The sequence below is a fragment of the Giraffa tippelskirchi genome, chromosome 1 (assembly GCF_054371585.1).
Source record: "Giraffa tippelskirchi isolate mGirTip1 chromosome 1, T2T-mGirTip1v1.2.pri, whole genome shotgun sequence".
In the NCBI taxonomy this organism is placed as follows: Eukaryota; Metazoa; Chordata; class Mammalia; order Artiodactyla; family Giraffidae; genus Giraffa; species Giraffa tippelskirchi.
Window position 1 is genome coordinate 112,122,172 of NC_137275.1, and position 25,235 is coordinate 112,147,406.

The window sequence follows — 25,235 nt, forward strand, 5'->3', positions numbered from 1 at the left end:
TACATGTCTGGTTCTAACTGTTGCTTCTTGACCCGCACATAGGTTTCTCAGGAGACCTAGTTGATTCTAACCAGGTTATGTTCTGTATATCCTGCTGTTGCTGCTAAGTCGCTTCAGTCATGTCCGACTCTGTGCGACCCCATAGACGGCAGCCCACCAGGCTCCGCCATCCCTGGGATTCTCCAGGCAAGAATACTGGAGTGGGTTGCCATTTCCTTCTCCATCTGTATATCCTAGGCTATGTCATTATTCTCAAGGTTGTGCCCTCTACCCTCCTGTTTCAAAACCTGGTTTGAAGGTTGTGTTATAATAAAGATCTTCCTTTGTTTTAATTGTTTGGTGCTTAAATGGTCCTTTTTTGTTTTAAAAATTTTGTAAAATGCTTTCTGTTTTGCAAATGTCTTATTTAAGTGGCATTTAAAACTACTTATTAGTTGTTGCAAAAATCTAGAAATTTGCAAGTTCGGATTTTTAATAACAATTGTTCTTGGCCTGAAAATTTTGAAAATTTTCAAAACAATAAAAAATTAGAAGAATAGTAAAATGAATAGTCATTCCCTTCATTGAGACTCAACAATTAACAAAATTAAATTTTGTGACATTTGCTTTAGAAAGTATATATGTACCTTCTTTTTTGAAAAATCATTTGATAGCCGTAAGTTGCAGTAACATTAATGCCATATGATTATCTAATATATATTATATATTCAAATTTTTTCCTCTTGTCTCCTTTTTATCCAGGATCCAGTCCAGAATCCCCCATTTGGTTGTCATGACTTGTCTCCTTTAATCTGTACTAGTCTCCTACCTTTACTTTGGTCTTTTATGACATTGACATTTTTAAGGAGACCAGGCCGGTTGTCTTACAGATGTCTCATAATCTGAATTTGATCATTTACTCATGGTTAGATTCTAACTAAACCATGCAGATATGCTTTTACCTTTTGAAGTATGAAAAGCATGGGAATAGTGGGGATTTTGAAGAGTCTTTTGTAAGTATCACTTCCAGTTATTACAAAATGCTAATAAAGCACTTGACCTTGTAATAACCATTGTCACAGAGTCAAAGAACATTAATTCAGTGGACTTTTAGATTTTATCTCCAGAAGTCATAAACTGGAGAAAATTAGCAGAATAGGCACAGTTTTAAAACAGAAATATAAAGCTAGATTTTGACACCGTTATGTATCAAAGTGTGTTTTCAGATTTGACCTAATCCTTATTGTTCCTCCCCCAGCTCCTATCATTTTAAATCATCTATGCTGCCCCTGAAGCTTTTTAGTGTTGACTCCCTGTCTGCCTCTCTCATGTAACAAGGGCAGCTTCAGACTTAGGCCAAATGGCTAAGGAACCTGTAATTAGTGTGTTCAGACAGAATATTCAGGTCCTGGAACCTGAGTCTCTTGAAGACCCATTTAATTTTCAATCAGAGTTCCAGTCATTTACATTGACAGGCCAAGTAGAAAGTCTATAATCTTGATATCTTTCATAAGGGAAGATGAAAGAAATCAGAGATACCACAGAATGAAGTTTTATCTTAAATAATATCAGTTCAGTTCAGTCGCTCAGCCGTGTCCAACTCCTGGCGACCCCACGGACTGCAGCATGCCAGTCTTCCCTGTCCATCACCAACACCCAGAGCTTGCTCAAACTCATGTCCATTGAGTCAGTGATGCCATCCAACCATCCCTTCCTCTATTGTCCCCTTCTCCTCCTGGCTTCAATCTTTCCCATCATCAGGGTCTTTTCTGATGAGTCAACTCTTCACATCAGGTGATCAAAGTAATGGAGCTTCAGCATCAGTCCTTCCAATGAACATTCAGGACTGATTTCCTTTAAGATTGACTTATTTGGTCTCCTTGTAGTCCAAGGTACTCGCAAGAGTCTTCTGCATCACCATAGTTCAAAAGTATCAATTCTTTGGTGCTCAGCTTTCTTTATGGTCCAACTCTCGCATCCATACATGACTACTGGAAAATAGGTAGGACCTAACCATAGGTCCTAAGGTCCTAAGTTTATACAGTTTGTGTGTGTTAAGTACCATTTTAGGATAATGGGTTTCTTTTAACTGTTTACTGTTTTTCATAATAATTTTCCTCTTTTTTTAGCTACAAGGCTTTGGCCGACCAAGTGTATACCATGCTGCTATTGTCATCTTCCTTGAATTCTTTGCGTGGGGCCTATTGACAACATCAATGTTAACTGTAAGTATTGCTGAACCAGGTCCTTGTTTATGAGAGCAGAGACATCCTTAAGCGTATGAGCTGTATATCTAGGTATGTGTTTGAGAGTAGCTCTTGACAGTAATTTAAGACTGTTTAATTGTGTTATTTGCACTGTAGACTGTGAGCCACCTGCAACAAAATAAATGCTTATTAAATATTCTTGGGTAGCAGGACCACTTCCATTGAACCAAAATCTTGGGAGTGCTTGTGTATGAACTCTAGTCTGCATAGTTAGGAAAATCTTTTAGAAGTCCTAGAGGAAAACATTGCAATGCTTTGTTAACTTACTTAGTATGGGTGTAACAGCCTTTGAGTTAAGAACATAGTAATAGGAGATTGGTAAGTACTATATATAACAGTGACAGTGATGAATGAAAGAATGAAGAATTTCCATTTTTGGTAGCTGACGTATAGCCATTTCTTTGCAGAGACCATTTAATCCCTTAGCAAGAACTTGGAGGTTTGATATATGGTGTGGTGGTTAGAGGGAAGGGAGATGGTGAAGAAAAGATTGGGGTGCAGACATTAAGTGCCTAGTAACTACTTAACACTCAGTTTTAATAAAGGTATTTTTAAATTGGCCTTAAGAGTTCAGTTGTCTTAAATTGTTTTATAAAAATCATTGTTGGTTAACTCTTCCCAATCACCATTTTGCCTTACCCGAGAATCCCTTTGGATCCAGGTAAACTTTGTTCCCAAATTAGGTTTAGAAAATAGAGAACTTGAGAGGGTGGCTATTACCTTTACATATTACTTTGCTATACACTTTTTTAAAGTTTTTAATTCTTCTAGCACATATAAAATTACATCTTGGATGAAATAGTAAGGTTAAACTGCCTTTGTTTTTAATCCTCTGTTTTATTCTTTTTATTGCATTGCCTTTTTCTTCATTAATCCTTTACTGTAGAAGGTTATTGGTTATTAGTTAATGAGGGATAAGTGGCCTCCATTTCAAGTTTCATGAGATCCTGCCTGCCGTGTTCTTCACTATGTCCCTAGTGCCTGGGGCTGCCTGGGGCACAGGTGTAAAATGTGCATTTTCTTTGAACAAATGTATGTGTTACAGGTACAGGTGTCTTGAGTGATTGCTTCTCTAAGACATAGTTTTAATATAAATATAGACACACCAGTCTATTCATTTTTAACAGACTGTTATAATTTAATTTTTGATCCATGTTTTCTGATTTTTACCACCCCCCACCCCGCCGTGTCTTAAGGTTACAAAGTTCAGAGTTCAAAATAGTGCTTTTCTGATGCAACCAATTGTCTATACTTTAAGTTGTTCAGAGAGTTTCTCAGTGTAGAAGTTATTCTGTAACCATTCTTTATTTGGTAAGAATTCAAATTGAAATGAGGAATAGTTTAGTGTTTTTGATATCCTGTGAGAAATTTTAAAACCACATTCCAGACAGTTAAAATCCTTGAGGCATTTTGACCCTATACCAGATTATCAGTCAGTCAGTCAGTTCAGTTGCTCAGTCACGTCCGACTCTTGGCGACCCCATGAAACACAGCATACCAGGACTCCCTGCCCATCACCAACTGCTGGAGTTTACCCAAACTCATGTCCATTGAGTCAGTGATACCATTTAACCATCTCATCCTCTGTCATTCCCTTCTCTTCCTACCTTCAGTCTTTCCCAACATTGGGGTCTTTTCAAATGAGTCAGCTCTTTGCATCAGGTGGCCAAAATATTGGAATTTCAGCTTCAACATCAATCCTTCCAATGAATACCCAGGACTGATTTCCTTTAGGATGGACTGGGTGGATCTCCTTGCAGTCCAAGGGACTCTAAAGAGTCTTCTCCAACACCACAGTTCAAAAGCATCAATTCTTTCGTGCTCAGCTTTCTTTATATTCTAACTTTCACATCCATACATGACTACTGGAAAAACCATAGCCTTGACTAGACAGACTTTTGTTGACAAAGGAATGTCTCTGCTTTTTCATATGCTGTCTAGGTTGGTCATAACTTTCCTTCCAGGGAGTAAGCATCTTTTAATTTCATGGCTGCAGTCACCATCTGGGGTGATTTTGGAGCCCCCAAAAATAAATTCAGCCACTGTTTCCACTGTTTCCTCATCTATTTGCCAAGAAGTGATGGGACTGGATGCCATGGTCTTAGTTTTCTGAATGTTGAGCTTTAAGCCAACTTTTTCACTCTTCTCTTTGACTTTCATCAAGAGGCTCTTCAGTTCTTCTTCACTTTCTGCCATAAGGGTGGTGTCATCTGCATATCTGAGGTTATTGATATTTCTCCTGGCAATCTTGATTCCAGCTTGTGCTTCCTCCAGCCCAGCGTTTCTCATGATGTACTCTGCATATAAGTTAAATAAGCAGGGTGACAATATACAGCCTTGACATCCTCCTTTTCCTATTTGGAACCATTCTGTTGGTCCATGTCCAGTTCTAACTGTTGCTTCCTGACCTTCCTATAGGTTTCTCAAGAAGCAAGTCAGGTGGTCTGGTATTCCCTTCTCTTTCAGAATTTTCTACAGTTTATTGTGATCCACACAGGCAAAGGCTTTGGCATAGTCAATAAAACAGAAATAGATGTTTTTCTGAAACTCTCTTGCTTTTTCGATGATCCAGCGGATGTTGGCAATTTCATCTCTGGTTCCTCTGCCTTTTCTAAAACCAGGTTGAACATATGAAAGTTCATGGTTCACGTATTGCTGAAGCCTGGCTTGGAGAATTTTGAGCATTACTTTACTAGCATGTGAGATGAGTGCACTTGTGCGGTAGTTCGAGCCTTCTTTGGCATTGCCTTTCTTTGGGATTGGAATGAAAACTGACCTTTCTCAGTCCTGTGGCCACTGCTGAGTTTTCCAAATTTGCTGGCATATTGAATGTAGCACTTTCACAGCATCATCTTTGAGGATTTGAAATAGCTCAACTGGAATTCCATCACCTCCACTAACTTTATTCATAGTGATACTTCTAAGGCCTACTTGACTTCACATTCCAGGATGTCTGGCTCTAGGTGAGTGATCACACCATCATGATTATGTGGGTCGTGAAGATCTGTTTTGTACAGTTCGTCTGTGTATTCTTGCCAGCTCTTCTTAATATCTTCTGCTTCTGTTAGGTGCATACCATTTCTCTCCTTTATTGAGCCTATCTTTTCATGAAATGTTCCTTTGGTATCTTGAATTTTCTTGAAGGGATCTCTAGTTTTTCCTATTCTATTGTTTTCCTCTCTTTCTTTGCATTGATCGCTGAAGAAGGCTTTCTTATCTCTCCTTGCTATTCTTTGGGACTCTGCATTCAGATGAGCATATCTTTCCTTTTCTCCTTTGCTTTTCGCTTCTCTTCTTTTCACAGCTATTTGTAAGGCCTCCGCAGACAGCCATTTTGCTTTTTTGCATTTCTTTTCTTGGCAATGGTCTTGATCCGTGTCTCCTGTACGATGTCATGAATCTCCGTCCATAGTTCATCAGGCACTCTGTCTATCAGATCTAGTCCCTTAAATCTATTTCTCACTTCTACTGTATAATCATAAGGGATTTGATTTAGATCATACCTGAATGGTTTAGTGGTTTTCCCCACTTTCTTCAATTTAAGTCTGAATTTGGCAATAAGGGGTTCATGATCGGAGCCACAGTTAGCTCCTGGTCTTATTTTTGCTGACTGTATAGAGCTTTCTCCATCTTTGGCTGCAAAGAATATAAGCAATCTGATTTCGGTGTTGACCATCTGGTGATGTCCATGTGTTGAGTCTTCTCTTGTGTGGTTGGAAGTGGGTGTTTGCTATGACCAGTGCCTTCTCTTGGCAAAACTCTCTTAGCCTTTGCCCTGCTTCATTCTGTACTCGAAGGCCAAATTTGTCTGTTACTCCAGGCATTTCTTGACTTCCTACTTTTGCGTTCCAGTCCACTATCATATAAAGAACATCTTTTTTTGGTGCTAGTTCTAGAAGGTCTTGTAGGTCTTCATAGAACCGTTCAATTTCAGCTTCTTCAGCGTTAGTGGTTGGGGCATAGACTTGGATAACCATGATATTGAATGGTTTGCCTTGGACACGAACAGAGATCATTCTTTTGTTTTTGAGATTTCATCCAAGTACTGCATTTTGGACTGTTTTGTTGACTATGATGGCTACTCCATATAGCCATGAATATGATGGTCATCTGAGTTTAATTCACCCATTCTAGTCCCTCTTAGTTCACTGATTCCTAGAATGCTGACGTTCATTCTTGCCATCTCCTGTTTGACCACTTCCAATTTGCCTTGATTCATGGACCTAACATTCCAGGTTCCTATGCAATATTGCTCTTTACAGCGTCGGACCTTACTTCTATCACCAGTCATATCCACAACTGGGTATTGTTTTTACTTTGGCTCCCTCCCTTCATTCTTTCTGGAGTTATTTCTCCCCTGATCTTCAGTAGCATATTGGGCATCTATGGACCTGGGGAGTTCATCTTTCAGTGTTCCTATCTTTTTGCCTTTTCATACTGTTCATGGGGTTCTCAAGGCCAGAATACTGAAGTGGTTTGCCATGCCCTTCTCCAGTGGACCACATTCTGTCAGACCTCTCCACCATGACCCCTCCATCTTGTGTGGCCCCACACGGCATGGCTTAGTTTCACTGAGTTAGACAAGCTGTGGTCCATGTGATCAGATTGGCTAGTTTGTGATTGTGGTTTCAGTCTTCTGCCCTCTGATGCCATCTCTCAACGCCTACACTCTTACTTGGGTTTCTTTTACCTTGAATGTGGGGTATCTCTTCAAGCCTGGTCCAGCAAAGTGCAGCTGCTGCTCCTTACCTTGGACTAGGGTAGCTCCTCTCTGCCGCTGCCCCTGACCTTGGACATGGGGTAGCTCCTCTCAGCCGCCACCCCTGACCTTGGACGTGGGGTAGCTCCTCCCAGCTGCTCCTTGGATGTGGGATAGCTCCTCTGGGCCACCCTGACCTTGGACTTGGGTTAGCTCCTCTCTGCCACCGCCCCTGAGCTTGGAGGTGGGGTAGCTCCTCTTGGCTGCTGCCCCTGACCATGGACGTGTGGTAGCTACTCCCAGTGCTCCTTGGACTTGGGGTAACTCCTCTCTGCCACCCCTGTGCCCTCACACAGCTGGTGTCATGCAGCCCCTGCCCTTCTCACATAGCCCCCGCCCCTGCACCCTAATGCAGCTGTTGCCAGATTATCAGATCCCTTTTGAATTTAACTGATTAGCTAATGTGCCCCAGTGACCTAGTCTATCTTCTTTCTTACTGCCCAAAACAGATACTTTTCTTAGGGTTTCTATGCCCTTGTGAGACCCTGGTATGCAATTTTAGAAGACAACTAAAATGCTCTTCTACTGCCTCCTTGCAGATTCTCAGCAGTTTTACTGCTTGCAAAGGTCTGGTTAAAATGATTAGTTATGTGAGGAGTACAGCTTTGCTAGTGTCACTCGACAGTGTCATAGACAAAGTATTGCTCAGTTAGTGAAAGTGAAAGTCGCTCAGTTGTGTCCGATTCTTTGGAACCCCATGGGCTATACGATTCATGGAATTCTCCAGGCCAGAATACTGGAGTGGGTAGCCTTTCTCGTCTCCAGGGGATCTTCCCGACCCAGGGATCAAACATTGTGGGTGGATTCTTTGCCAGCTGAGCTGCAAAGGAAGCCCATGTTTTCATGGCTCTTTGTAATAAGCTTTTGGTCTTGCTAAATTAAGTTAAAGGTCTTTTACTTTCCTGTCTCCTCTAGACTTGACACCATAGTTTGGTAACTTTGTTTCTTTCTTTCTTTTTGATGTGGGAGAACTGGTTTAGTCCTTTTTTTGAAAAGAAAGATTTTCTCAGGTATACACCCTCCACTTTCTGCCTTTTCTGGTTGGACAGAGAAGTGATAATACTAGGTTGTTCAGAAAGGAAGGGGCAAATATAGGGTTTGTTTCATGACAGCTGGAGTTTGTTATTCTCTTCCTTTATGATGGAGTTTACTAATATCCAGTTTCCAGTTCTTGGAATCTTGATTCTGTCATCCACCTTGGTATAATTTAAGGATGATGGTTCACGTGTATTCCTTCCCCCTGCTCCAACTTCTGCTGTAGCTAGTAGATAGCAAGCACTCTGTTCTGTTTCCAGGGCAAGAAAAAGTCCTGAGATCAGAGTTTGGAGATACAGAGCGGTATATACATAATCATATTTTGTACAGCCTGACTTCATCCTAGCATTCATTAGGACTGTTTTAAGTAGTGTAGAACAATTTACGTCTTTAAAAAAAAATTTTTTTTTGTTTTGTTTTGGCTACGTCTGGTCTTAGTTGTGGCGCACAGGCTCTTCATTGTGGTGTGTGGCCTTATCTCTAATTGCGGCATGGGGGCTGCAGAGCACATGGACTCTGTAGTTGTGACGTGTGTGCGTGGGCTTAGTTGTCCCATGACATGTGGGATTTTAATTCCTTGACAGGGATTGAATCTGCGTCCCATGCACTGGAAAGCAGATCCTGAACCACTGGATCACCAAGGAATTCCCAAGAACTTACTTATTATTTTCTTTGTGAGGTTTGTTGCCTCTCTCATGTGGCCATGTCCTAGATTACAGCTTTAGTTTGTTAATTAGGCACCATCAGAAAGCTCTCCACCCCTAATATACTGAAGCAAAACCACAAGGTTGGCCTTACACAATGGCCTTAACCTTCCAGTAGTACTATTAGCTCATACATAAAAATGACTTCTCTCTTGCCTTACATTCCTGTTTGATATTCTACCCTCTCATCAAAATGTGTTTCCTTTTGTAAACTCACATTTCAGGAATCCTGCTAAAAATTCAAGGACTCAATGTTTCTTCCTACCACCCCGTTTTCTCTGTATGGTGATCTGCTAATCCAAAGAATGCTCTTCAAACACTTCGCTGCCACATTCAGTTTTCCTATACCTTCTTACTTACTCTCAACATGTATGTTGATATAACAGACATGTAGCCTATCTCATCAGCTCCACAGTCCAGCCCTTCTGCTTCCTTTGCATAACCAGTGTTTTCTCTTGAGAAGTGCGGTGGATGGATAGATAGAGCTGTTTGTCAGGCATTTTTGGCAGAGTACACAGGCACTTTGAGGCATAATTTGCTCTGCACTTGAAAAGGAAGTGAAGTTCTGACTATAAGCAAATTGGCACTGTTTGCTTTCTGGACTCATAAGGTGTTCCAGGCTCATTTTATATGATTTTGACAATTTCCTAATGGTGTTTTTGACCATAGTACCCAGAACCTACTGGAAGGTTGCAGCTGCAAGCTGTGAGCTACACTGCAAATCGTGACCTTTGGAGGAGAGGATCTCCATCCAGAATCAGAGATGAGGCTTGATCACTTGAAGCTTTTGTGTCATAAAGTTTTATTAAAGTATAAAGGGATAGAGGAAGCTTCTGACATAGGCATCAGAAGAGGGCAGAAAGTGTGCTAGTTTTTAGCAAAGAGTTATATATCTGTTAAAGAATCACCTCAAAACTGAGAGAGTTGTATCAGGCCCGTCTCCCACAACATGCATTTTGAGATAGCATTTGCACAGAGTGAGCATCCCCAGCCATAAAACAATTGACATGAATCTTAAAGAAAGGCAGATTTACAACAAAATACATAGTTGAAAGAAAACTTTTTATTCTGTATAGAGAAAGAAACAAAACAAAACAAAACAAAATCCTCCACTTGCAGTCTATTTCCTCCACTTGGGGTCCCCTAGCCTTCCTACCTGTTACCCTCTCACTACCCTTTTGTGTGTCATATAATTATTAAAATAAGTACCATTCACTAAAAGTACCTGTAACACATGATGTATATTTGTGTGCTTAGTCCCTCCGTCGTGTCCGACACTTTACAACCCCGTGGACTGTAGCCCACCCGGCTCCTCTGTCCATGGAATTGTTGAAGGATGGGGGACCCCTTCCAGGGCCCAGAAGTGGTCTCTTGTCTAACACTTGGAAATGAATTGTCTGAGGAGACACATATGCTGACAGAGAAAGATTTTTATTGGGAAGGGGTGCCTGGGTGGAGAGCAGTTGGGTAAGGGAACCCAGGAGGACTGCTCTGCCATATGGCTCGCAGTCTCGGGTTATATGGTGATGGGATTAGTTTCCGGGTTGTCTTTGGCCAATCATTCTGACTCAGAGTCCTTCCTGGTGGTGCACACATTGCTCAGCCAAGATGGATGCCAGCGAGAAGGATTCTGGGAGGTGGTTGACTATGTGGTGTCACCTTTTGACCTTTCCTGAACTCTTTGGTGGTTGGTGGTAGCTTCTTAGTTCTGAGTTCCTTACCAGGACCCCCTGTCTTAAAACAACTCATGCAAATGGTTACTATGGTGCCTGGCCAGGGTGAGCGGTTTCAGTCAGTGTGCTTCCCCTAACAGAATTTTCTAAGCAAGAATACTGGAGTGGGTTGCCATTTCCTACTGCAGGGGATCTTTCTGACCCAGGGATCGAACCTGCATCTCTTGCGTCTCCTGCATTGACAGGTGGATTCTTTACCACAAAGCCACCAGGGGAGCCCGGTATATTAATATGATGACATTATATTAAATCTTTACCTTCTTTTGCATAGCTGACAGTTACCATGTCTTAGCTAATCAGATGCAATGATCTTTGTTTGCCATTTATTTCTGTCTTATTATTGTGTGTTGTATGTTGTAATCTGTAGCATGCTTTATATCTGTAAACTTGTGAATGCTTTAAAAAATGCTGATTGCCAACTTACCAAGTTAATTAATTTTAAGAAGAGTTGACATGAAAATATCAATGCAGGGTAACGGTTGGTGGGTCTCTTTGTCTTAGAATTTGGTATATAAAATATTTAGTGTGCATTCTAGATTTTTTAATAATTTTTCAGCACTTTTTATATATCATTATATTGCTTTCTGGCATCCATTACATCTGATGGGAAGAGAGTTGTTAGTAAGTATTGTAGTTCACTTGATGTCAGGCAGGGGGTCTGTAAACTATGGTCCACAGGCTTAATCTGGCCCACTACCTGTTAATAAAATGTGGTCTGTGTACTAAAAACTTTTTTTTGCATTTCTAAAAAGTATGTTTTTGGTCACACATGAAAACTGTATGAAATTCAAATGTAAAATTTTCTTGGACCACAGCAGTGCCCACTGAAGGTGAAAGCTTTTGTTCTACAGTGGCAGAGCTGACTAGTTGTAACACAGACCATCTTACCTAAAATATTTATCTTATATTTATGTTCCTTTACACAATAAGTTTGTTGGTCCCTACTATAAGTAGTAATTCATTTTCCTTTTCGTGCTGCTTTAGAGGTTTTCTCTTTGTCTTCAACAGTTTCTGCTGTAATGTGTCTAGGTGTGGATCTGTGTTTTGTTTGTTTCTTTATTTGTTTTTTAGCCATGTCTTGCAGCTTGGAGGATCTTAGTTCCCTGATGAGGGGTTGAACCTGGGCTATGGTAATGAAAGTGCAGAGCCCTAAGCAGTGGACTGCCAGGGAATTCTCTTTTTGGTTTATTTACTTGGGGCTTGTGAAAGGTTGTTGCTGGACCATGAAAAGACGCCGGGATTCTTGGCCTCCAGAGAAGAATTCAATCCAGGGCCAGAGACGAGGCTTGATCGCTCAGAGCTTTTGTGTAATAAAGTTTTATTAAAGTATAAAGGAGATAGACGAAGCTTCTGACATAGACATCAGAAGGGGTCAGAAAGAGTACCCCCCTGCTAGTCTTCAGCTGGATGTTATATAGTCACCAGCAGTCTGTTAATGAAAGAAAGGAATGTCTTAAAACTCAGAATGGCACCAGGCCCCTCATCCATAAGATGCATTTTGGGATAATCTTGGCACCAGAAGAGTCATCCAGGGCCATAAAATGATTGACTTGAATCTTATGGAAAGGCAGATTACCATACAAATAGTTTTGTTTACATAGATTAGGGGAACAATGTCTGAGTATAACACACTGATTTGTCAAGTCCCTTCTGAGCCATTAGGCAGAACTGACTTAAAGACAAGAGTTTGAGGTAAATACATAGTACATTAACATAGCTTAAGACAAACATTTCCATAAGAAAAATGCATTGGTTAACTCAAGGTTTGAGAATAGTTAACTCATTATGACCCAGATAATCACAATGGTGTGACCACTCACCTAGAGCCAGACATCCTGGAATGTGAAGTCAAGTGGGCCTTAGAAAGCATCACTACCAACAAAGCTAGTGCAGGTGATGGAATTCCAGTTGAGCTATTTCAAATCCTCAAAGATGATGCTGTGAAAGTGCTGCACTCGATATGCCAGCAAATTTGGAAAACTCAGCAGTGGCCACAGGACTGGAAAAGGTCAGTTTTTGTTCCAATCCCAAAGAAAGGCAATGCCAAAGACTGCTCAAACTACTGCACAATTGCACTCATCTCACATGCTAGTAAAGTAATGCTCGAAATTCTCCAAGCCAGGCTTCAGCGATACGTGAACCGTGAACTTCCAGATGTTCAAGATGGTTTTAGAAAAGGCAGAGGAACCAGAGATGAAATTGCCAACATCCGCTGGATCATCGAAAAAGCAAGAGAGTTCCAGAAAAACATCTATTTCTGCTTTATTGACTATGCCAAAGCCTTTGACTGTGTGGATCACAATAAACTGTGGAAAACTCTGAAAGAGATGGGAATACCAGAACATCTGACCTGTCTCTTGAGAAACCTGTATGCAGGTCAGGAAGCAACAGTTAGAACTGGACATGGAACAATAGACTGGTTCCAAATAGGAAAAGGAGGACGTCAAGGCTGTATATTGTCACCCTGCTTATTTAACTTATATGCAGAGTACATCATGAGAAATGCTGGGCTGGAAGAAACACAAGGTGGAATCAAGATTGCCAGGAGAAATATCAATAACCTCAGATATGCAGATGACACGACTCTTATGGCAGAAAGTGAAGAAGAACTAAAGAGCCTCTTGATGAAAGTGAAAGAGGAGAGTGAAAAAGTTGGCTTAAAGCTCAACGTTCAGAAAACTAAGATCATGGCATCTGGTCCCATCACTTCATGGGAAATAGATGGGGAAACAGTGGAAACAGTGTCAGACTTTATTTTTTTGGGCTCCAAAATCACTGCTGATGGTGATTGCAGCCATGAAATTAAAAGACGCTTACTCCTTGGAAGGAAGGTTATGGCCAACCAAGAGAGCATATTTAAAAGCAGAGACATTACTTTGCCAAGAAAGGTCCGTCTAGTCAAGGCTATGGTTTTTCCAGTGGTCATGTATGGCTGTGAGAGTTGGATGGTGAAGAAAGCTGAGCACTGCAGAATTGATGCTTTTGAACTGTGGTGTTGGAGAAGACTCTTGAGAGTCCCTTGGACTGCAAGGAGATCCAATCAATCCATCCTAAAGGAGATTAATCCTGGGTGTTCATTGGAAGGACTGATGTTGAAGCTGAAACTCCAATACTTTGGCCACCCAATGCGAAGAGTTGACTCATTGGAAAAGACTCTAATGCTGGGTAGGATTGGGGGCAGGAGGAGAAGGGGACAACAGAGGATGAGATGGTTGTATGGCATCACGGAGTCGATGCACGTGGGTTTGAGTAGAGTCCGGCAGTTGGTGATGGACAGAGAGGCCTGGCGTGCTGCGGTTCATGGGGTCGCAAAGAGTCGGACATGACTGAGCGACTGAACTGAACTGAACCCATTGTGGCAATACAGTATTTTGAGAGAAACCTCCTTTTTAATTTGTATAGAGAAGGGAAAAAAGATATCTAATTTGTTTCCTCCTGCCGCTTAAGAGAGAGATGAAAATGTCTGACACTTGCAGCCTATTTCCTCTGTTTGGAGACCCCTGGCCTTCCTGCCTATTACCCTCTCACTTGTTTAGCTTCTGAAGTCTGTAGATTTATATGGCTTCCCAGGTGGTACTTTTGAAACCACTGATTCAGCAATTTTGATGCAGCAGTCCATTGATACTTTTCAACTGTGGTGTTGGAGAAAACTCTTGAGAGTCCCTTGGACTACAAGGAGATCAAGCCAGTCAGTCCTAAGGAAATCAGTCCTGAGTATTCACTGGAAGAACTGATGCTGAAGCTGAAGCTTCAATACTTTGGCCACCTGATACGAAGAACTGACTCACTGGAAAAGACCCTGATGCTGGGATAGACAGGGGGCAGGAGGAGAAGGGGATGACAGAGGATGAGATGGTTGGATGTCATCACCAGTTTGGTGGACATGAGTTTGAGCAAGCTCTGGGAGTTGATGATGGACAAGCCTGGTGTGCTGCGTTCCATGGCGTCGCAAAGAGTCAGACATGACTGAGTGACTGAAGTGAACTGAGCTGGTGCTAGTGGTCAAGAACCCACCTGCCAGTACAGGTGGATGTAGGAAATATGGGTTCATTCCCTGGATAGGAAAGATCCCCTGGTGAAGGAACTGGCAACCCACTCCCATATATGTGTGTGTGTGTATATATATATATATATATGTATATATATATTTTAATCAAATTTGCGAAGTTTTGGCCATTATTGTTTCAAATATTTTTGCTGCCCTTTCTATTTTTTCCATTTGGGACTCTCATCATACTTGAATTGTCACAAGTGTCAAGGGACTTGGAGGTGAAGTTCATCCCACCTGCGCCACCAGAATTTTCACTTTTTTCAGAATTTTACCATCAGAATTTTCACTTTGGTATGACAGAACAGAAGGTCAACAAATTCTGTCCTCATAAAGCTGGACAAAACAATCACAAACAACCATTTCATTACTCTGGAATTCAACCAGAGGCACACAACAAACTGAGAAGCACTTACTTATTAAGCTATTCAACTTCAGGCAACAACAGTGATTTTTCAGTTCTGAGCAATTTTGTTAAATTGTAACTGTGCGTGTAACAGTTTCTGAGTCCTGTGACTCCTTTTGGCAAACCACAGAAATCCAAATTCTATTGTTGATGGACATTTGGGTTCCCTCTGTTTGCCTATTACACATATTGGTTTTATGGTATTTCCTGTATATGTCTGTTGGTGAATGTGTATACGTTAAACTTCTTTCTACCTAGGAATAAACTGCAGAGTTTTGTTCAGTTTGCTATATACTGCACAAAGTTTCCAGAGTTGTTGAATCAATTTACCCTCCAGTAAACCAGGCTCTACATCTTCACCCACAATTGGTATTTCATTGTTAATGATTCTGATGTGTACAGTGTGGCCCTATTTTCCATCTTCCTAATGATCAATGAAGTTAACGTCCTTTATATATATTTGTCTTGTGACTATCTTTGTGAAGTGTCAGCTCAGTATTTCATCCATTTTAAATAATTGTGTTGTCTATTCTTTTCTTGTTTTGAGTTCAGTTCAATCGCTCAGTTGTGTCCGACTCTTTGCGACCCCACCAACTGCAGCACACCAGACCTCCCCGTCCATCACCAACTCCCAGAGTCCACCCAAACCCATGTCCATCGAGTCAGTGATGCCATCCAACCATCTCATCCTCTGTTGTCCCCTTCTCCTCCTGCCCCCAATCCTTCCCAGCATCAGGGTCTTTTCCAGTGAGTCAGCTCTTCGCATGAGGTGGCCAAAGTATTGGAGTTTCAGCTTCAACATCAGTCCTTCCAATGAACACCCAGGACTGATCTCCTTTAGGATGGACTGGTTGGATCTCCTTGCAGTCCGAGGGACTCTCAAGAGTCTTCTCCAGCACCACAGTTCAAAAGCATCAATTCTTTGGTGCTCAGCTTTCTTTATGGTTCAACTCTCACATCCATACATGACAACTAGAAAAACCATAGCTTTGTTCATTCCTTGCTGTTTATGTCAATTATTGTGCCCATTCTTGCATGAAGTGTTCCCTTGGTATCTCTGATTTTCTTGAAGAAATCTCCAGTCTTTCTCATTCTATTGTTTTTCTCTCTTTCTTTGCATTTTCTATCACTTGGGAAGGCTTTCTTATCTCTCTTTGCTGTTTTTGGAACTCTGCGTAAAGATGAGTTTGTCTTTCCTTTTCTGCTTTGCCTTTCACTTCTCTTCTTTTCTCGGCTATTTGTAAGGCCTCCTCAGACAACCATTTTGCCTTTTTGCATTTCTTTTTCTTGGGGATGGTCTTGATCACTGCCTCCTGTGTAATGTCACAAACCTCCGTCTGTAGTTCTTCAGGCACTTTGTCTACCAGATCTAATCCCTTTAACCTATTTGTCACTTCCACTGTATAATCATAAGGGATTTGATTTAGGTCATACCTGAATGGTCTAGTGGTTTTCCCTATGGTCTTCAATTTAAGTCTGAATTTGGCAATAAGGAGTTCATGATCTGAGCCACAGTCAACTCCTGGTCTTGTTTTTGCTGACTGTATAGAGCTTCTACATCTTCAGCTACAAAGAAGATAATCTGATTTTGGTATTGACCATCTGGTGATGTCCATATATATGGTCATCTCTTGTGTTGTTGGAAGAGGGTGTTAGCTATGACTAGTGCATTCTCTTGGCAAAACTCTTGTTAGCCTTTGCCCTGCTTCATTTTGTACTCCAAAGCCAAACTTGCCTGTTTATCCAGGTGTCTCTTGATTTCCAACTTTTGCTTTCCAGTCCCCTGTGATGAGAGGACATCTTTTTTTAGTGTTAGTTCTAGAAGGTCTTGTAGATCATCATGAAGCATTCAACTTCAACTTCTTCGGCATTACTGGTTGGGGCATAGATTGGAGTACTGTGATATTGAATGGTTTTCCTTGGGATCGGACAGAGATCATTCTGTCGTTTTTGAGATTGCACCCAGGAACTGGTGCAGATCTTTTCAGATCTTTTGTTGACTATGAGGGCTACTCTTTTTCTTCTAAGGGATTCTTGCCCACAGTAGTAGATATAATGATCATCTGAATTAAATTCACCCATTCTAGTCCATTTTAGTTCACTGATTCCTAAAATGTTGATGTTTACTCTTGCCATTTAAGTATGACCTAAATCAGATCCCTTATGATTATACAGTAGAGGTGATGAATAGATTCAAGGGATTAGATCTGATAACAGAGTGCTGAAGAACTGTAGATGGAGATTTGTAATGTTGTATAGGAGGCCATGACCAAAACCATCCCAAAGAAAAAGAAATACAAGAAGGCAAAATTGTTGTCTGAGGAGGCTTACTGGATACCCGAAGAAAGAAGAGAAGCAAAAAACAAGAAAGGGAGGATAACACCCAGCTGAATGCAGAGTTCTAGAGAATAGCAACGAGAGAAAAGAAGGCCTTCTTAAGTGAACAAACAGTGCAAAGAAATAGAAGAAAATAATAGAATGGGAAAGAACTATGGAAAATTCTTAAAGAGGTGGGAGTACCAGGTGACCTTGCCTGTCTCCTGAGAAACCTAAATGTGGGTCAAGAGGCAACAGATAGAATCGGACATAGAACAACTGACTGGTTCAAAATCGGGAAATGAACAAGGCTGTATAATGTCATTCTGCTTATTTAACTTATATGCACACAGAGTACATCATGGGAAATGCCAGAGTGGATGGAACACAAGCTTTAATCAAGATTGCTGGGAGGAGTATCAACAACCTTAGACATTCAGAGGATGAGATAGTTAGATAGCATCAGCAACTCAGTGGACATCAGTTTGAGCAACCTCCATGATATAGTGGGGAAGGAAATGGCAATCCACTCCAGTGTTCTTGCCTGGAAAATCCCAGGGAAAGAGGAACCTGGTGGGCTGCCATCTATGGGGACACACGGAGTCAGACATGACTGAAGCAGCTTAGCAGCAGCAGCAGCATGATATAGTGAAGGACAGAGAAGCCTGGCATGCTGCAGTTCTTGGGGTCGCAGAGTCAGACACACTTAGGGACTGAACAACAGTAACAGCAAAATGTTTGTTTATTTTTGAACACTCACATATTTATTGATAACGTCTTTTTTCCCTCCTTGAATTACTTTTTCATTCTCTTAATAGTGTCTTCAGATGAACAGAAGTTCATAAACTTTACACAGTTCAGTTTACTGATTTTTTTTTTCTTCGTATGTTTAGTTGCTTTTTTAAAATCTTGTTTAGGAAACTTTCTTCCACTAATGAGAACCTACTGTATAGCACAGGGAACTCTACTCAATGCTCTGTGGTGACCTAAATGGAGAGGAAATCCAAAAAAGAGGGGGCACATGTGTAGCTAATTGACTTTTTTGTACAGTAGAAACTAACACAAGATTGTAAAGGAACTATACTCCAGTAAAAATTTTAAAAAAGAAACTTTCTTCTTCCCCCAAGATTTATTTGTTTGTTTTTCACACACAGATCTTTCATACCAATTCTCAGTCTGTGATTTTTTCATGAACCAGTTTCATATTTTATAAGGGTCGATTCATTTTGGTTCATATTAATGTATGGTTGAACCAGCATCGTTTATTAAAAAAAATCTTTCCGCACTCCATGTGTCAACTTTATCATAAATCAGACAGTTATATTCACACGGATTTATTTTCTGGGTTTTATATTTTATTTTTGTATATATCCTGTGTCAGTAGTATGCTATGTTGATTTCTTTAGCATTTCTTGATATCTTCTATAACTTATGTGACTTGGTTCTTCTTCCTCAGGACTGCCTTGGCTATAGCTGGGAACAGTGGGGAGACTGGGGGAGAATAGATAAATGTATGTGTAAAAAATAATAATAAAGAATTTATTTTTTAAAAAAGATTGCCTTGGCTATTATAGGCCTTTTCTGTATCCATATAAATTGTGTAATCAACTCTTCAGTATTCACAAAATGACTTGCTGGAAATTTTGAATGTGATTGCGTTCAGTTCAGTTTAGTTGCTTAGTCGTGTCCGACTCTTTGCAACCCCATGAACCGCAGCATGCCAGGCCTCCCTGTCCATCACCAACTCCCGGAGTTTACCCAAAGCCATGTCCATCGAGTCGGTGATGCCATCCAACCATCTCATCCTCTGTCGTCCCCTTCTCCTCCTGCCTTAAATCTTTCCCCACATGAGGGTCTTTTCAAATGAGTCAGCTATTCGCATCAGGTGGGCGAAATATTGGAGTTTCAGCTTCAACATCAGTCCTTCCAACTCTGACATCCATATATGAATACAGGAAAAACCATAGCATTGACTAGACAGGCCTTTGTTGACAAAGTAATGTCTCTGCTTTTTAATATGCTGTTTAGCTGGCGTAGCTTTTCTTCCAAGGAGCAAGGGTCTTTTAATTTCATTGCTGCAGTCACCATCTGCAGTGATTTTGGAGCCCAAAAAAAGAAAGTCTCTCACTGTTTCCATTGTTTCCCTATCTATTTGTCATGAAGAGATGGGACTTGATGCCATGATCTTAGTTTTCTGAATGTTGAGTCTTAGGCCAACTTTTTCACTGTCGTCTTTCACTTTCATCAAGAGGCTCTTTAGTTCCTCTTAGCTTTCTTCATAAGGGTTGTGTCATCTGCATATCTGAGATTATTGGTATTTCACCCAGCAATCTTGATTCCAGCTTCTGCATCATCATCCAGCCCAGCATTCCGCATAATGTATCTCCATAACTCTGCCCGTTCAAGCACTTAGAGGTCTCCCTTGCCTGGAGTCCTTCTCTGTTGTTTGGCACATCAGGCACATAGAGGGGCCCCCCTGACTGGGGTCCTACCCTGTAGATGAGTTCGTCAAGCACTTAAAGGGGTGCCCTGGGTGAGGTCCTACTCTGTAGTTCAGACCATCAGTCACTTAAAGGAGCATCCTGGGTAGGGTCCTACTTTGTAGTTCAGTGCGTAAGGTGTTTGATTGTCCAGCCTCTCTATTAGAGAGAGGCTATGGTGATGGCTCCACTCCCTACTCGTGACTCAGCAGTATTGCCTTTCTCCCTTGGCTGCCTAGCTTTCGTCTGCAGGCATTTCCCACCACAGTCTCCTCCCTCACATCCCCTCAATCCATCTCTGCACGGTCAACAACAGCCCTCACCCTGGGATTGCGCCACAATCCCTAAACTCCAACTCCCAGCCACTGCGCCTTCTAGGGCACCTGCATCCCTGTCCAAGGTATGTATGTCTGTGGCAAGGACTGTCTGATTCTCATTCCTTTTAGGCTGCCACAGATCAGCTGTTTCACTCTCAGCCTTAAATGTTTTTCCTCTGACTCAGACAATTGCCCCAATGTGGGGACTGGACTCTTACTTCAGTTCCCTCAGCTGCCGAGTCCTCGTAACACTCCTGTTTTTCCCCCTAGTGTCATGATCCTATTGAGTTTTGCGTGGTTCTGTATATTCTTTTCCACTGGTCAGGTACTCCTGTCCGCTCTCAGCTGGTATTCTGCATGCAGTTCTGCATCTGAACGTGTATTCCTGATGTATCCGTGGAGAGAGATGTACTCCACGTCCACGTACTCCTCTGCCATCTTGTTCTCTCCTTATAATCAATTCTTCAATGCAGACTTTCCTTACTTGTTTGATGCTTTGCTTTGTTTGGTGCTGGTCCTTCTGCAACAGATTGAATGCGTGTGGCATCCCCTTGAATCTTTTGGAGGACACGTAAACTTATTTTAAAGCTTCCTTTTGTTTCCTACTATGATTTGGTTATTTGACAATGAGGTAGATTATCGTTTATTTCCTGTATTCTTTTTTTGTGTCTTCCAGTGGTTTTCTTCAAATTCTTTTGATGAATTTTATGTATTTTATATTTACAAATGAGAGGGTAGTTCAGCGATTGTGAAAAGAAATGTCTTCTGGGGCTACCCAAATGTTGTAAATGTGAGAAGTGGGGTAAGAATAGGTTTGTATTATTGTTGGAATACATGCTCTTTCTACTGCAGCCGCTATCTACTTAGACAATTGGTGACATTGCGATTCAGTCCCCATGTTTTGAAACCTTATGCGTTCCTATGAAATGCCAGAAAATTTATATATAGTTTGGTTAAATTTCCTGTGATTTACATATTGACACCCAGCTCGCTTGGAAAATAAGTTATGAGTGAAAAAGCATGTTAGTTTGTCAGTTTGCCACCCATGGTCTAGACACCTCTGGTAGCCAGAGTATTTTTCTCCAACTCAGGTGGAAATCTCTGTTCTGTGGTGCTGCATGCAAGCACTGCTTGTAGGAGCTCTGAGAGTGTGGATGTTCTGGGATTTCCTCTATAGTACTGAAGTAGTTTCTGAAGTGATGATAGGGTTATATGCCACTCTTGGAAGCCAGAAGTGACCTGGAAGACTATAAATTTTGTATCCCACCCCCATTCAGTTCTGCACGTATCCCATTTACATGTCCCACTTCAGAGAACTATACTTAAATGATTGTTATCTTGGGGACAGATGGAGATGTCAGCAGCTGTGAGAGCAAGATACCAGGGACTTATTTTGTAACCTTTTATTAACCTATTGAATTATGAATGGCATCCTTCTCCAGTTTTGTTTTTTGGTCCCCCTGAATCCTGAAAAAATTTACCTAAAAGATCTTTTTCACCTTAACATGTGACTCTTATTTCAACTCTTCATAAAGCCTTTTCCCATCTGCTCTGTATCATCCAGAAGTGTTTCAGAAAATGCTCTAAATTAGATTCATATTTTTTTCTGTTCTATCAGTGATACTTGATGTGGAAGTAGAAAACAGATATGTGTACGTTTGAATGTAATGTGTGTGTGTATAATATATACATATGTAATACACATAGATCCATACAGATATTTATTAGCTTCATTGTTCTGGGTGTCAATTCAGTTCTAAGTTTCTAAAGTTTTCTTTTATATTTTTTTTAAGAGATAAGCAAATGCCATTATATTTTTTGTTTATTGTATTCCTTCTCAAGAATAAAGGCAGTATCCTTCTTGAAATTTTTAGCATAGAAAGATATTTAAAATTAAAACTTGGATCTTATCTGAGATATTTAATATACTTTGTTAGTTTTTTTAATTTTTATTTTTAAGTTATAAAATATGATAACACATTTACAGGAGACTTGGAAAATACTGGAAAAAGTTACATATAATTCCACTATATATTACAATTTTTTGTTTTAAGTAGATGAATTAAGATTTTTCATTGGAGTTTTGATATCAAACCCTCAGAAATTAATAGAATGAATGTACAGAGGCTTCCCAGGTTGTACTAGTGGTAAAGAACCCTCCTGCCAATGCAGGAGATGTGAGAGACTTGTGTTTGATACCTGAGTTGGGAAGATCCCTTGGAGGAGGGCATGGCAACCCACTCCAGTAATGTTGCCCAGAGAATCCCATGGACAGAGGAGCCTGGTGTGCTACAGTCCACGGGGCAGCATAGATTCAGGCACGACTGAGTGAGTGAGCACTCCACTGCACAGAGAAGTGGAGAATATAATAGGCCTGAAAACCATTATGAACCAGTTTGACATAATTGAGATTTATACAGTTTTCACATAACGGTAGGATCCAAATTGTATTCAAGTTCCCATAGGCTATAAATTAGGAGATACTGGAACATATCCAGAGACATAAGACCAGGTGCAGAAATTTCATGGTCTAAAGGTATTGAAATCATACAGACTGTTTTCTTGTTACTGTGAAGTTATGTTAGTGGTCAATATCAAAAGATATTTTAAAATAAACCACATATTTTCAAGTCTAGTGTGACATTTACTAGGAGAGATCTTTGACTTAGCCATTGAACACCTCAATAAAATTAGAAGACTGAAAAAACATAGAGGGTGATTGCAGAGAAGAAAGCATTTAAATGAGAAATTAATATAATAGATACTTAAAAATATCCCATGTATTTGGAAATTAAATGTCTACTTTTAAGTGAAGGGTATATCTAAGATGCCATGACAATGAAAACTAGAAAATATTTGTGATAGAATAAAAATAAAAAGAGAATTTACCAGAATTTGTTGCATGCAGCTGGAACTGTTCACTGCAATTAAACACAATGTGGGGTCTTGAATAAGGTATGAAAACAAATAAGGGACACAAACATAAAATTTTCTAAGATTTGAACAAAATCTGTACTTTCGTTAATACTATATCACATGTTAATCCCCTGGTTTTTTTTTTTAAACAACATAATATTTCTTTATATTCTCAGAATTGGATTAGAAGCTTCAAGCCTCATTCAAAATTATTTTTTTAATTACTGCACAGAGAAACCTGGCAGGCTACAATCCATGGGGTCACAAACAGTTGTATATGACTGAGCAACTAACACACACACACACACACAACAATAAATTAAACTTTTAACAGTAATACTAGATGCCAAAATATATAAACAATATCAAAATTTTGAATGAATATTAATTAGAAGTCTAGCATTCTATTCATACTAAGTCACACAAGTGTACTCAAAATATCAAATTTTTTAACTGGGCAAAAATTTGTAAGTTTTCTAAAACATATATGTATTTTATTATACATACTAATATATATGTATGTGTGTGTGTGTACACAAAAGCTTTTCTACTGTGATTGGTAACGGCTTGAGAAAGAACATCAAAAAAAGATAGATGGAGAAATTGGAAAGCATAAACTAAATGAAATGGGAGCACTGAGCGTGAAATAGAAAAAAATGAAACATGCTAGATAAAAGTGAAAGATTGTAATATAGTCCAATTGTTCTTAAGCTTGTCTGCTCATTAGAAACACATCTGAAACTTTGCAGGAGAAAAAGCAACATATGTGCATTTGTAGTTTTCAAAAAATTCCAAGATAATTCTGATATGCATCTGGATTTTAAAAAATGATTGCAGGTTTTTCTAATAAGTGATAGTTTTAGTGATAAAGAATTCTATTATTTTCTGTTGACCAGTCATGATACAATTATGGTATTAAGCAAAAATCACAATAGTAGAAGATGTTTATCAAGTTTTTAGTATCAGTAGCCAGACAAAAATAGAAGATAATTACAATTGCAAGCCATAATGGAAACATGATTAACCTAAAAATACTAAATAATAACATACAATTTGGAGTTAAGTAGAGTGATGTGTTAATAGAGGTTCATACATGCACATGTTTTCATCTGCCCAGCCAGTCTGTGTCTTTCGGTTGGTGCATTCAATCCCTTATCATTTAAGGTAATTATTGATATGTCTGATCCTATGACAAACCTACGCAGTGTGTTGAAAAGCTGAGACATCACTCTGCCTACAAAGGTGCATATGATCAAGGCTCTGGTCTTCCCAGGGGTCATGTAGAGTTGTCAGAATTGGACCTTAAAGAAGGGAGAGCGTCAAAGAACTGATGCCTTCGAGCTGTGGTGCTGGAGAAGACTTCTGAGAGTCCTTTGGACAACAAAGAGATCAAACCAGTCAGTCTTAAAGGAAATCAACCCTGAATACTCATTGGAAGGATTGATGCTGAAGCTAAAGCTTCAGTATTTTGGTTACCTGATGTGAAGAGCTGACTCATTTAAAATAAGTCCTTGATACTGGAAAAGATTGAGGACAGAAGGAGAAGAAGGCATCAGAGGATGAGATGGCTGGATGGTATCAATGAGGCATGGACATGAACTTGGGGAAACTCTGGGAGATGGTGAGGGCCATGGAGACCTGGTGTGCTGCAGTTCATGGGGTTACAAAGAGTTGGACATGACTGGGCGACTGAACAACAACATGATCCTATTACCATTTTCTTAATTGTTTGGGGTTTATTTTGTGCTGGTCTTTTCCTTCTGTTTCCTACCTAGAGAAAAGTTCCTTTAGCATTGATTGTAAAGCTGGTATGGTGGTGCTAAATTCTTTTGCTTGTCTGGAAAGCTTTTGATTTCTTCATCAAATCTGAATAAGAGTCTTGCTGGGTAGAGTATTCTTGGTTGTAGGTTCTTTCATCACTTTAAATATATCGTGCCATTCCCTTCTAGCTTGCACAGTTTCTATGAGAAACTAGCTTATAACCTTGTGCAAGTTCCCTTGTGTGTTATTTGTCATTTTACCCTTGTTGCTTTTAATATTTTATCTTTGTTTTTAATTTTTGTCATACTGATTGCTGTGTATCTCAGTGTTTTCCTCCTTGGGTTTATCCTGCCTTAGACTCTGTGTGCTGCCTAGACTTGACAATTTCCTTTCCCATGTTAAGAAAGTTTTCAGCTAGTATTTCTTCAAATATTTTCTTGGGTCCTTTCTCTCTTTTCTCCTTTTGGGACACCTATAATGTGAATGTTGGTGCGTTTATTGTTGTCTAGAGGTC

At 40.2% G+C, this 25,235-nt stretch overlaps 1 pseudogene across 1 annotated transcript in view; it reads left to right on the top strand.

The window, feature by feature from the left end:
- Positions 1–25,235, top strand: part of LOC145506017 (solute carrier family 71 member 2-like) — a 126,327-nt pseudogene that overhangs the window by 45,114 nt on the left and 55,978 nt on the right. The window contains exon 2 of the transcript XR_014053452.1: positions 2,109–2,204. The product of XR_014053452.1 is annotated as a solute carrier family 71 member 2-like (transcript). The remainder of the gene's footprint in view (positions 1–2,108; positions 2,205–25,235) is intronic.